We start from the raw sequence: 13,118 nt of genomic DNA on the forward strand, positions 1-13,118 counted from the left end.
GAGGTTCAGCAAAGCCATTTGTGCGCTTGAACCAAAGTTGGTCAACAGAGCCCTGTGTTTCCTAGAAGGGATCGACCTTAGCATTCCTACACATTTAGTCACTCAACAATCCTCTCACCTTTTGTTTAGAGAAGTTGAGTTCAATCTCCCTCCCCTATTACGATAGTCTTGAAGAAAGTCTTCCTTGTTTCTTTAACTTGTCTCATGCAATTTTCTTTACACATAGGCAACCACTAATCTACTTTCTATCTCTATGTATTTGCCTGTTCTGGACATTTCATATTAGTGGAATCATATAATACTGGAGTGACTGGCCTCTTTCATTTGGCATGATGCTTTCAAGTTCCATCATGTTGTAGCATGTTTCAGTACTTAACTCCTTTTTACTGCCAAATAATATTTCATTGTGATGGCTATAGCATGTTTAGTTTATTCATTCAGCAGTTGATAGGCATTAGGGTTCTTTCCGTTTTCTGTCTATTATGAATAAGGCTGCTATAAGCATTCATGTACAAGTTTTCTGTGGATATTTTTTTCATTTTTCTTGGGTATATACCTAGGAGTGAAGTTGCTGGATATCTTCTTATGTAATATTTAGAATAACTGCCGAACTGTTTCCCAAAGTGGCTGCACCATTCTGCCTTCCCACCAACAATGTATGAGGGTTCAAATTTCACTTTACCTTTGCCAACCCTTGTTACTATCTATTTTATCACAGCAAGTCTAGTGGTTTTAAAATGGTATTTCATTGAGGTTTTGATTTCATTTCCTAATGATTAACGAAATTGAGCATCTTTTAATGTGCTTATCTTCTTTGGAGAAATATCTGTTCAAATCTTTCACATAGATCTAAACTTTAAATGATCTTGTCTTGATTTTTCAAGTTTGAGAAGATTTTCAAAGAGACATTTCAATTGTCATTTTTGTGCAGTTATATATGTAGAAAAAACAACAAAAAAGAATTTCATGTGGATCATGAGGAAATAGAAACTTTTTTTTCTTTATTAGTCATGCTATTTATTTCTGGATCTCAACCAGTGTTGACTTAAACCATGAACCACGTCTTCAAAGCTTGAACTTGTTCTCTAAAATATACATAGAGTTGAAATGCAGACATTCAAATTCTTGGTTATTGAGTGTTATTTAATGTTCCTTTTTATAAAGCCAAGTATGCACCACTCTAACAAATACTGGAATAAAAGACTCTACATTTACAAAACTAATAAATTAGGGTAAAATTATATATACACTATAAAGTATTCTTTCTTTTGCCAAGAAAAGTAAGAAAGAAATGATTACAGGATTCTTTTAAAACATTTGTCCACTGGATTTAATCATCATCTGACTAATTGATAGTGAGTTTGTATGAGATATTTATGAAACGTAAAATTTTCTCCATAAAAGGAGAAAATCATGTATTTGAATAGTCATGTTCAAATAACAACATATGCAGAAATAAATACAAGTCAATCCTCCCAGTACAATTAAATCAGTTTAGCTAAAAGTGTATTACTATTCCTCCTGTAGTATAGTGAAAACAGAACTAGAGTTAGATTCAGAAGAATTGCGTTTGTGGCCTAGATGTGTAGCATAACGGTTGAGTGAACTTGGGCAAGAAAGGAGAAAATATTTGGCAAGCTTTAAAGTTTTATGCAAATATAAGGTGTTAATAGTTGTAAACCTGACAATTAAAAGGAATATAAAGAACAGAAGATAGCAGGGAAGCTCATCTAAGGTAGGGGGGAGCTATCTATCTATATCTGTATCTATATCTATATCTATCTATATAACATAACCAGACCTTATAATGACTTTTAAGTAGCTGATGATCAATCATACAGGTAATAGTTGACAGTTATTTTCCTTCTTTACCACAGACAGAACAAGAAATTTTGTAATCTAGGGAAATTAAAATAAAGACTTTCTTAAAATTTCCAAGCGTAATAACTAACATTCTGTATCAAAGAATGTTTCCCAATGAAATCAGAATATCTAGACTTGTATTGAAATAAACCTCTGTGAGATAACATGTTTTGAAAAGATTTTTAGAAACACAATAGTTTGTGGTGACACAAGAGGACAATTTTACACTTACTTCTGGAAAGAATTCTACAATAAGCAAATTTATGATAACAAAACTAACATTAACCTTCAGTCCCACCCAACAGCTGACCTGCTAAGTTTCTCTGGTCAAATTGCTTTCTCACTCTATAAATTATTTGCAAACTTCTCCACTCCTTGTATCCTATTCTCTGTGCCCCTCCCTGTCAGCAAATGATCTCCCTTGCTATTTGACAGAAGAAAAGAAAGAGGAAGTCATTCAGCTTCCTTCCACCAATCTTGCAAGCCTTTATGTATACTCATTCTCTCCTCTGTTCTTTCCCTTTCAATAGAGGTGTCCCTCATCACATCCAAGCCCAATTTTTCTATCTGAGCTTCTAACCTACACCTTCCTGCCCTCTCAAGAACCTCAACTCACACCACTGGTTATTATTTCTTTTTCCTTTACATTCAAATTTTCCCTTTCAAGTGTTTGCATTAAAGCATGATCAAGCCTATAATACAACAGACAACAAGCACAAAACCTTCCTAAATCAAACAAACTTTTCTAGCTAACAAACCATCTCCTTCCTGCTTTTGCTAAGAAGATATGGAGGAGTTTTGAAATTAAAAAAAAAATGTTGAATCTTAAAATCTACATAAAGGATCTTTTCAAACTGCATTAAAAGATCACAATCCTATCACAGTATTTTTCTAAAAGTTTCAACTGCTAAACTATAAACTTCCTAGATAATTGTTTGGAATTTTAACTCGAAATTTTTTCAATATGTGGTCAGATATACTGTGAATTTCCCATTCTTGCATATCATTTGATGAGTCTAGATATTCTGAAAATTTCCAACGACACATGAAAAAATCTGTAATTGCCCATAATAAAAATTACATCTCACTGGTGCTTTCTCCAGTTTTACTGTGGAAGAATTTCTGCTAATGAAAGAGCAGTGAAATAATATTATAATAAAATAACAAAGCCTTGCTTACTGTAATAAAGATTAATAGACTAAAACATGAACTGGCATTTCTCTAACACAATTAGAGTTCCCAAACAAAATTTATTGAAAATCCAAAGGACTTTGAATATCAAAGACAATTTTTTAAAAAGAAATTTTATAAGACTTACACCATCAGATTACAAGGATTACTATAAAGCTATAATAATTAAGAGAGTGTGATGTTGGCATAAAACTATTCAAATAAACCAATAACTAGAATAGAGAGTCAAGAAGTAGATTTATATATACTGAGTCATTTTATTTATAAATAAACATGCCAATGCCAGTCAGTGGAGAATGGGTAGCCTTTTCAATAAATGGTACTAGAAAATTAAATATAAATAAGAAAGAAAGAAATCTGTACTCTTATGTTTACCATAATAAAGAAGAAATTCAATTATGACTATTGATGCAAAAGAGAAAGGTAAAACAATAATACTTGTAGAAGGAAACATAAGAGTATATCTTCATGATCTTAGAGTAGGCAAAGGTTTCTTTAGTAAGACATACAAAAAATTCACTGAAAATTTCTAACTGTACAACATTAAATTATCTGTTCATCAAAAATTATTATTAAGAGAGTTAATAAATAAGACATACTTGAAGAAATTATTCACAATAAATATACTGGACAAAGGACTCATACTGAGAATATAAAGGACTCTACTAAGCAAATATTTTAAAAATCTCGATTTGAAAAAAAAACTCTATTTAAATGAAAATGGCCAAAAGACTGACCAAGCATTTAACAAAAGAGGATGTTCAAATAGTCAATAAGCATATGAAAATTTTCACATCATTAATCAAAGAAATGCAAATTAAAACCACAGAATACCCACCACAGTGGCTAAAATTAAAATGAGAAAACATTCCAAGTGTTAGAACAGAGAGGGAGTAAGGAAAACCCTCATACATTGCTGATTTTAGTGTAAATTGGTACAACCACTTTGGCAAACTTTTAGGTAGTATTTAGGAAAATTAAACCTACATTTACCTTAGACCTATTATTTCTACTCTTTGATATTCCTAAGAGTGCATATGAGTTACAAATCATTTATTCATAGGAGCTTTCTTTACAGTACCCAAGTACTTGAAAAAACTTAAATGGCCATAAACAATAGAATGGATATATAGATTATGTATTATGCATACTTAGAGGAATACTACACAGCAATAAAAAAGAACAAATTAGCGATAACCACACATAAATAGATCTCACAAATGTTGATTGAAAGAACTCATGCATAATATATGACTCTATTTATACTAGCTTCAAGAATAGGTGAAACAAATCTATGGTGATAAATATGATAAATATCAGAATATTGGTTATCTCTAGAGGAAGGACCCTAGGATGGAACACAGAATGAGGGAATCTTCTGGAATTCAATATCTTGGTCTGAGTAGTGGTTATATAAATGTATTCATATTGAAAAATCATATATTAAACTTTCTCCAGCCATACACTTAAAATTAGAGCAATTAACTGTATAGATGTAGACTTCAGGTATAAAATAAACACACACACACACACACACTCACACTCAGACTCACACAAGAATAGTTATGATCAAATGCTCTGAAAATGTAGAGGAGAAAGTCATTACTTTTACTTGTGATACGTTCAGCTGAAGAGGTGCCCAGCCATCCTATCACATGCTTCATGCCCATGACTAAGCATAAGCAAGTCTGAAAAACACTTGGTCTGGTTAATTTTTTTTAGGCTGATACATAATGACGCCCTTCTATTTTCCTCATGCTTTGTGAGACTTTGCTGACAAGATCCTGAATCTTCTACAATTAATATTCTGACATGATGAATCACATTTGAAGATTGAAGGGTTTTTAAGGAAAATGTGTTTCTTTCTTCATAATGATTAATAACTTTATCCTGTAATACTAGTATTCTTAAGTTGTTACCTCCTTTTTCCTTCAGAATATGAAGCCTATAGTTAATCTGGATGTGGTTTTCAAATAGGAATGTAGTGTAGAGCTTGTCTTTTCAGTAACCTATAGTTTCCAGGATGCCTACCATTCTCCCACCTGCTCCCATATTTTTGACATCTCTTGAAAATGCTTATATAAGTTTATTTTGTTGCATGCTTAATTTTGTAGTACTAATAGGCTCCTAATTAAGTGATACAAATGAATGAATTGAACGTATTTCCCATAATACTTGATGTTAAAATTAGAGAGCATCTATGTACAAAAAAAGAAATAAAAATAAAAGATAATTTATTAACCTGATTACGTTTACACTTATTTTTCTGTATTGTGTAAGAAAAACTTTTAGAGCCATGAGTGTCAATTATCACGTGAAATATGTTGAATTTCTTAGATATATATAAAATCTATATGTTCTATCTCACATAAAATGTATGGCTTAATAAATCTTTTTCTTTGATACAATCAAAGCAAAAGGTTTTGCATAATAAAACAATTTTAAGAAAATAATTAAAACTATAAACATAATTTAAAGGATAATTATTCTTTTCTTTTAAAACATTACTCCTATTTGGTCATAATGTACATGAGATGAGTCGAAAGTAAGCAATACATTTTTAATTTGCAAGTTACTTCAAAAGTGATGATAAATTTCATTTGAATATCAAATATAATCTGAGTTTAGCAAAAATAATTAATCAACTCAAATATGATTTATCTTCAGCTTTGTGAGCCAACACAAAAATTCATGCATCCAAAATATCATTCAGGATTAAGTATTATCATTTTAAAGTAATTTTTCTTACTATTTGTCCTATTTGTCTCCTTACCTCTTCAGACTGTTTTCTCTTTCAGTCAAAAGTTTAAAATATGATATTAGGATAGTATTAATTCCTAACATTTATCATACTTATTTATTACATAGCCAACAATCTTGCCAAGAAATAGAAATTAAGTAAAATTGATTTGAGCAGTGATTTTTAAGACTCTGGGCTTTGAAACATTCACTGACTACCACCATTGCATTCATATTCCGTGCTCCCTTTGGTTATGCCCCTGCCTATAAGTGATTCCTGTTCCCCTACACTGAGAGTCTGCTTCTTGATTATTTCTCTTTTGATGTTTGGTCTTGATGAGTGTTACTTTCATAAGAAGTGGAGAGTGATTCAGGATTCTCTGCTTAAAATGGGAGAGCAGGCAAGGAAGGAGATCTATAATCAAAATGAGGGGAAAATAGTAAGCTGAACCTTTATACTGACCTTCAGCTCACTATTTTTCCCTCAATCCAATCTATTCCCCAAAAATCATGTTTAAATGCAAATAGGATCATGTCACTTGAAAGGTCCTCAGTGTCTTTCTTTTGATTCTAGGATCTAATTCAAAATCCTCAACATGGCCTGCATCATTTGGTCCATGGCTAACAAAGCCAATGTTCTACAGGCTACATAGTTTTTCCAGAAATATACATTCAGCTAATTACTTGAGTGAAGCAAACTAATTGGAATAAAATGTGAGATGCCTTCCATATTCCAAACAATACCAAATAAAAATGGGATATGTGCCTGAACAACTCCTCCTTCTTTTCATGCAAGCTGTTACTATGCCTCATCCTGGTGGGCTTTTGGAATTAAAAAGTATTTAGCATAGCAAGGGTGTTATGGCTATGGAAATCTCTTCATAAATGGATGCTAAACAAGGAAATTCTTTAATCCTATTTTAAAACAAAATATATTTAAATGAATTAATAACTCCATGATATTCAGTCATAAGATATTCCATTTTCAACTACTAATGTATTTGAATGGAAAGCTAAGTACATACATATCAAATATGTATGTATTTATTGAATATATATGTTTAAAGAATTGTTTCTCGGGCCACCTTTCCTTGCAGGTGTTCATAGAAGTATTCAAGACATAAAAGCTAAATATAGAACTAAATGATATTTGTTCATGTCACCTATCAGTAAATATCAATGATGGAAATCCTTCAGAATTCATTCGAGATTAAGCAATCCTTTTTTTTTTCCTTCCAGATATAGTTTGAAGTGTACCTTTAGCTATTCTCCTGTGACTAAAATTTTCAAATCTCTTTTTAGTGTTTGGTGATATAGACATATTTTCCAACATGGCTCAAAATGCATTTCATGCACTAAAAGTTTTCTATGGGTTTTAATAGGTAATTTATGAAAAAAAAAATCAAATATCAATATCATACTAGGAAAATTTGGGGTTAAATAAAATGAAATAGGTTTCTCTACTGCAGGACTTCTTAGACACTTTAATAGTCCAATATGCATTGAGATTCGATAATAGTAAAATTGTGTGCTGTAATTTTCAAAATTATTTAATCAAATACCTACCGAAAGAAAGAGAGCACTACTTCATGAAACTTTGAAAGGGCTGGCAGAAATGCACATTGATAGGTAATTTGCTTATTGTATTCTAACTTTCATAACTAAAACTAAATATTGTTTCTTCTGATGCTTCATTTAGTATCTGAATAGAATTATCTTGTAACATCTTTTCTCATTGAAATAACGTGAGAAATTGAAAGCATCTTTTGGTTCACCTGCTGTATTTTGGAAGGTCCTGTCTTAAACATTATTTCTTTTGTAAGACTTTCTCTCACCATACAGTAACTACATAGTCTATCTTCTCTCACATCACCATTTTAATTTCCTCATGATATATGTATCCTCCCATCTGCTTCCTCTCACTAGAATTATCTACTTCATTACTATAGTCCCAAAGCCTAGGCAGTGGTTGACACATAGTAAGTTCTCAATTAATATTTGTTAAATAAATGAATGAATTCTTTAGGGCTTTATGGCTTGTAGAAATTTAAACAAAATAGTTACATACATAAAAGCAGTATAAATCAGGATTAAAAGCCACATGCCCTACTAAAGGATATCATTTCAGTTAGTTAAAGTTTTACCAATATTTTAGTGAAAAACATCAAGCCAATAGTCATAATATCAAAAGACGTGTGCCTCTGTGGAAAAATCATGAACCTGTAGCAACCCTAGCAGGTTGTTGTATGGGAACATAATGTTTCTCAATGCAATAGTTCACTCTTCTTTGAACAGTTCACCATTTCCTTTAAAGCCAGTTAACACTGAAAACTATGATATAACTGGACAATGCTGTATTTGCCATTTTTGGAAAGCCTTGACAATCAAAATTTAAAATATGCATTTAAAATACACAACCGCAAAGTACTTCACTTCATAAGAAGAAGCTTAGAACTTGGATATTTCCAATATACTTAGCTGTATAATGATTATCTCAAAAGATTCTTATTTATTTACTAAAAGAAAGAAAGCTTTTAAATATAAAAAAATTAATTACAAATGTTTGTAAGAATAGTTAGCAAAAAACCTCAAATAGAATTCTTTCATTCTACAATACTGTTATGTAAAGTTTTTTTTTTTTAACATCTTTATTGGAGTATAATTGCTTTACAATGTTGTGTTAGTTTCTGCTGTATAACAAAGTGAATCAGCTATATGTATACATATATCCCCATATCCCCTCCCTTTTTCATCTCCCTCCCACCCTCCCTATACCACCCCTCTAGGTGGACACAAAGCACTGAGCTGATCTCCCTGTGCTATGCAGCTGCTTCCCACTAGCTATCTGTTTTACATTTGGTAGTGTATATATGTGAATGCTACTCTCTCACTTCGTCCCAGCTTACCCTTCCCCCTCCCCATGTCCTCAAGTCCATTCTCTGCGTCTGCGTCTTTATTCCTGTCCTGCCCCTAGGTTCTTTATTCCTGTCCTGCCCCTAGGTTCTTCAGAACCATTTGTGGTTTTTTTTTATTCCATATATATGTGTTAGCATACGGTACTTGTTTTCCTGTTTGTGACTTACTTCACTCTGTATGACAGACTCTAGGTCCATCCACCTCACTACAAATACATGACTTCCGTTTCTTTTTATGGCTGAGTAATATTCCATTGTATATATGTGCCACATCTTCTTTATCCATTCATCTGTCGAGGGACATTTAGGTTGCTTCCATGTCCTGGCTATTGGAAATAGTGCTGCAGTGAACACTGGTACGTGACTCTTTTTGAATTATGGTTTTCTCAGGGTATATGCCCAGTAGTGGGATTGCTGGGTCGTATGGTAGTTCTATTTTTAGTTTTTTGAGGAACCTCCATAGTTATCCATAGTGGCTGTATCAATTTACATTCCCACCAACAGTGCAAGAGGGTTCCCTTTAATAACACAATGTTAAATTATACTTGCCACAATAATATTTTAAGCTGTAGTTTCAAGTATGGAAATTTTTAGTGTTCAAAATATTGAATTATGTTATTTCTTTTTCAATATTGTCATTTGCCCATTAAATAAAATGGATTTTTAAAGTGAATCATTTTAGTTTTTAAATTTTTTTGTGTGCTTCTAATTACTCACTTGAAATTGGATTTGGTCACTATTTGAAAAAAAATTTTAGTAATGGCAAGGAACATTTTACTTTCTGTTAATGCTCCATCTTGAACTGTATTCAACTTGAATTACAGTCAAAGCAAATTGCAAATTGCATAAATGTTTTATTCATAGTAAATAATTGTGTCCTTTTATCTGGGGAACAAAAAGCACACACAACAAAATAGTTTCTTATTTGCAGACTGATAAAATAAAGTAGAATGTGTTATTATTAATGTGATCATTTATTTTATTGTTCAAACTGGGACAGTTTTGAGTGAGTAAGGGGACCTAAAATTAAATCACATAATTTAAAATATTTATTTATTGACTTTAAAAATTATTTTATTATTTGTGGTGGATATATAAAATAGTTATAATCATAACTATAATCATATGACCTTATGACTAAAATATACTAAAACATACACTAAAATATTCATAAAGCACTTTTTTCCAATAGCCCAGATTGGAAATTACCAAAATGTCTATCAAAATTAGAATGTGTAAGTAAATTTGGTATGTTCACATAATGGAAATCTACAGAATAATGAGAATGAGTTAACCAGAACTATAAATATTAGGGAATATGGAAACATTATTATCAATATTTTGAGATAAGAAGCCAAATAAAGAAGACTACATAGTGTATGAGTCCATTTATATAAAATTTGAAACTGGCAAAACAGATCTATAGCTTAATAGCAAGTAGAGAGGGGCATAAAGAGGGCTTATGTGTTCTTGGTAGTGTTCTGTTTCTTGATTTCATCATTGGGTTCAATTAGTGAAACTCTTTGGAGATGTACACATATTATTTGTGAACTTGTACACATATGCTTCAATTAATAGTTTTTTTAAATCACTGATATACTCCATATGCAAAATTATTCTTGGTAAGCATGCATAAACTTTACTGAGATCTATAAACGTATCTTATTCTAATGTCATGTCTTCTATCTTTCTGAGGAATAAATTGTCTCTCTTTTTTTCGTAAAGTGGTCTGCAAATTATCTTCAAAATTGCATTTATGGTTGGTACATTTGAAATGGTTGACGTGTTTAATTAAACCTCTTCTAGAGACCGTAATCTTCTTTGAGGAAATAATCTCCCGATAGGTACTGAGGTAAAGGAAACTCAGAGAAGATTCTGGTAAATGGAGGATACTCTCACTTCTATTTTTTTATACTGAAATAGATAATTATTTCAACCCACATATTTTCAAATGTACTTGTCTTTTTTGCCTTAACTCAGAGAAACTTTTTCTTACAGTTTACAGCAAACTAAACAATAAATTAACTCTATATTTACTTTTCTAAATGTCACAAAATTTAGATGCTGCAAAATCATTAGGCTTCTCGAGTTAATTCAGTTTTGGCATAGAATGTAAGTTTATTCAATTAAGTATACAAATTCCTTCAAAGAGTCTTAAGACAAATCAATATATGATAATAATTACCCTATTTCAAAACTATATCTCATATACCATTTATGTTTCTATCATCTAATCTGTTTACTTCCTCCCTTGCTTTTGTAGGAAACAAACGAATTCCTGTTTGCAAGTGTCATTTTCAGTAATTGTAACTTACCAAGAATTCTAAAAGCTGTAGACTGTTATTGCATTATTTATTGGTTTTAGGCTTCCAAATGATTTTGGCCAAATGCAACCAATTTAGAACACAAATTCATAAAATAAACTCAATATTATTCTAAGGCACTTAATTTACAAGGTAGTTTCATCAAAGGCTCAACATTTTAAAAATCTGGTTGCTGATAGGCAGTGAAGAAAGAAAGCACATAATGCTATGCTGTAGTATCAGTATTTATTATCAGCTTCACTGTAAAATAGTTTAATTAGGTAACAGTGTATAATACAAAAATACTTGTGAACATGGACAATTTTATTTTGATTGGTAGAATATCACAGCTTGTTTCTACACAATTATAAATTTGTGTGTGCACCACAATCAAAATCAAACCACATTACTCCTCTGAGGGTTCTGAATTTGATAAGAAAACAGGTTTTCCATGACATTGTGCTCCATCAAAATTTGTGTTTGAATTTTCACTACAAAACCACAAATTTTATGTTCAATGTTGAATTTTTAAACTGAATTTACAGTAGTATTCATAACAATGTCAGGTATTTCACTTTGTACAAAATGAACTTCCCAATGCTTTACTTTGAATTCATGAAATGAAAGCAGTAGATTAATTCAACAACTGATTTTCTCTCTGAAGCATCAGATAACACTGATGAAAAAGTCATCGTTGATATGAAACAATTATCCTTTACTTGTTCCCAAAGTTCTGCTAACGGAGCAACACATTAAAAGTGGCTGTCTTACCTTTTGTACATGTAAAAGAAATTTGGGGAAAAATGTGAAATTAATTTAGAAGAATAGTTATTTGCTCTAAATAAAAGTCATGGTTCGAGAGAAATCCATAAACACATTTTCTACAGCTACGTGAGTTAATTATTCATCTGTGGGGCACCATCTTCTTAAAATGAAGACTTACATTTGAAGTAGATGCTGATGCCTCTTAAGCAGATTTTATGACTTTTTACTTTCATGGGCCATTGATATCATCATGAGGCCCATGGCAGATGTTAAATGTAAGCAAACAAAATTTCAAAATGTTAACAAACATAAAATAAATGCATATTTTAATGCTATGTATTTATATCAAATCATAAATGGCAAAACTGTAGAAACAAGAACATTCAGAATCTCTATGCTCTCTAAACCATGGGGCTCAGGCTCTTTTTCTTGCTCACATTTTGTACAGCTAACCTATAATTTCCCACTGATAATGCTAACTGTTCTCACACAGCTTCACGTTATCTTACAGGCTGTGAATGGGCCATGACACAGCTGATGGTCACATCAGTGCCTAGCAGAGGCCCAGAAGGTCTTGCTCTTCATGCTGCCCATGAAGAGAGTTGTTTGTTCACTTGTGCCTGGAAAACACAGTGGAAAAGAGATAGATTGATACTGGTTGTTTTTCCATTTTGTGTGCACTTTGAAGTGAAAACTCTGTGCACTGCACATGTATTTCAGATACTACTAGAAAATATGACGGTAAAAAATGGGCAGAGTGGAGTTAACCAATTGCATATCAGTTTATTTTAATGCACTACTGGTAATAGTTAAAAAGCGAAAACTCTGGGGCATACGCTAAACCAGATGAGATTCTAGGTCAATAGTCATAAACCAAGAAGAAAAGTTTTGCTGACTGTGATCATGAAAGAATTCTTAGAAGAGGTGGCACTGGATTTGGGATTTAAAAGATGAAGAAGTGTTTAACAGGCAGAAATGGGAGTGAAGATACTTGAGGCAGAGAGAATGGCTGTAGCAAAAATTCACGACCTATTTTACTGTCAATAAGTAAGGCAATTTTCTTGTTCTTTGTAGCAGTAACACAAAAGCTCAAGATATAGTCAAATCCCCTTAGAAACACTAATGCTTTTCATACCAATAAAATCTTCAGTACATTTTCTTGATACATCCCAATTGTGGATCATACCACTGATGGTAAAAGATGATTTCATTTATGTGAACACAGTGTTAAAAAAATTAAATCAAATACTGAGACAAATATTCTCTTCAATCTTTCTAATTATTTCAAAAGGAAAATCTCACTTTATTGCTTATTTGTCTTTATTTAACACCTTTCTAGATT

General features: G+C 31.7%; 1 long non-coding RNA gene across 1 annotated transcript in view; it reads left to right on the forward strand.

Annotated features, from left to right (window-relative positions):
* The window catches only part of LOC132373439 (uncharacterized), a 357,254-nt gene that overhangs the window by 122,143 nt on the left and 221,993 nt on the right, over nt 1-13,118 (forward strand). The window lies entirely within an intron of this gene.

This window comes from Balaenoptera ricei, chromosome 10 (assembly GCF_028023285.1).
Source record: "Balaenoptera ricei isolate mBalRic1 chromosome 10, mBalRic1.hap2, whole genome shotgun sequence".
Taxonomy (NCBI): domain Eukaryota; kingdom Metazoa; phylum Chordata; class Mammalia; order Artiodactyla; family Balaenopteridae; genus Balaenoptera; species Balaenoptera ricei.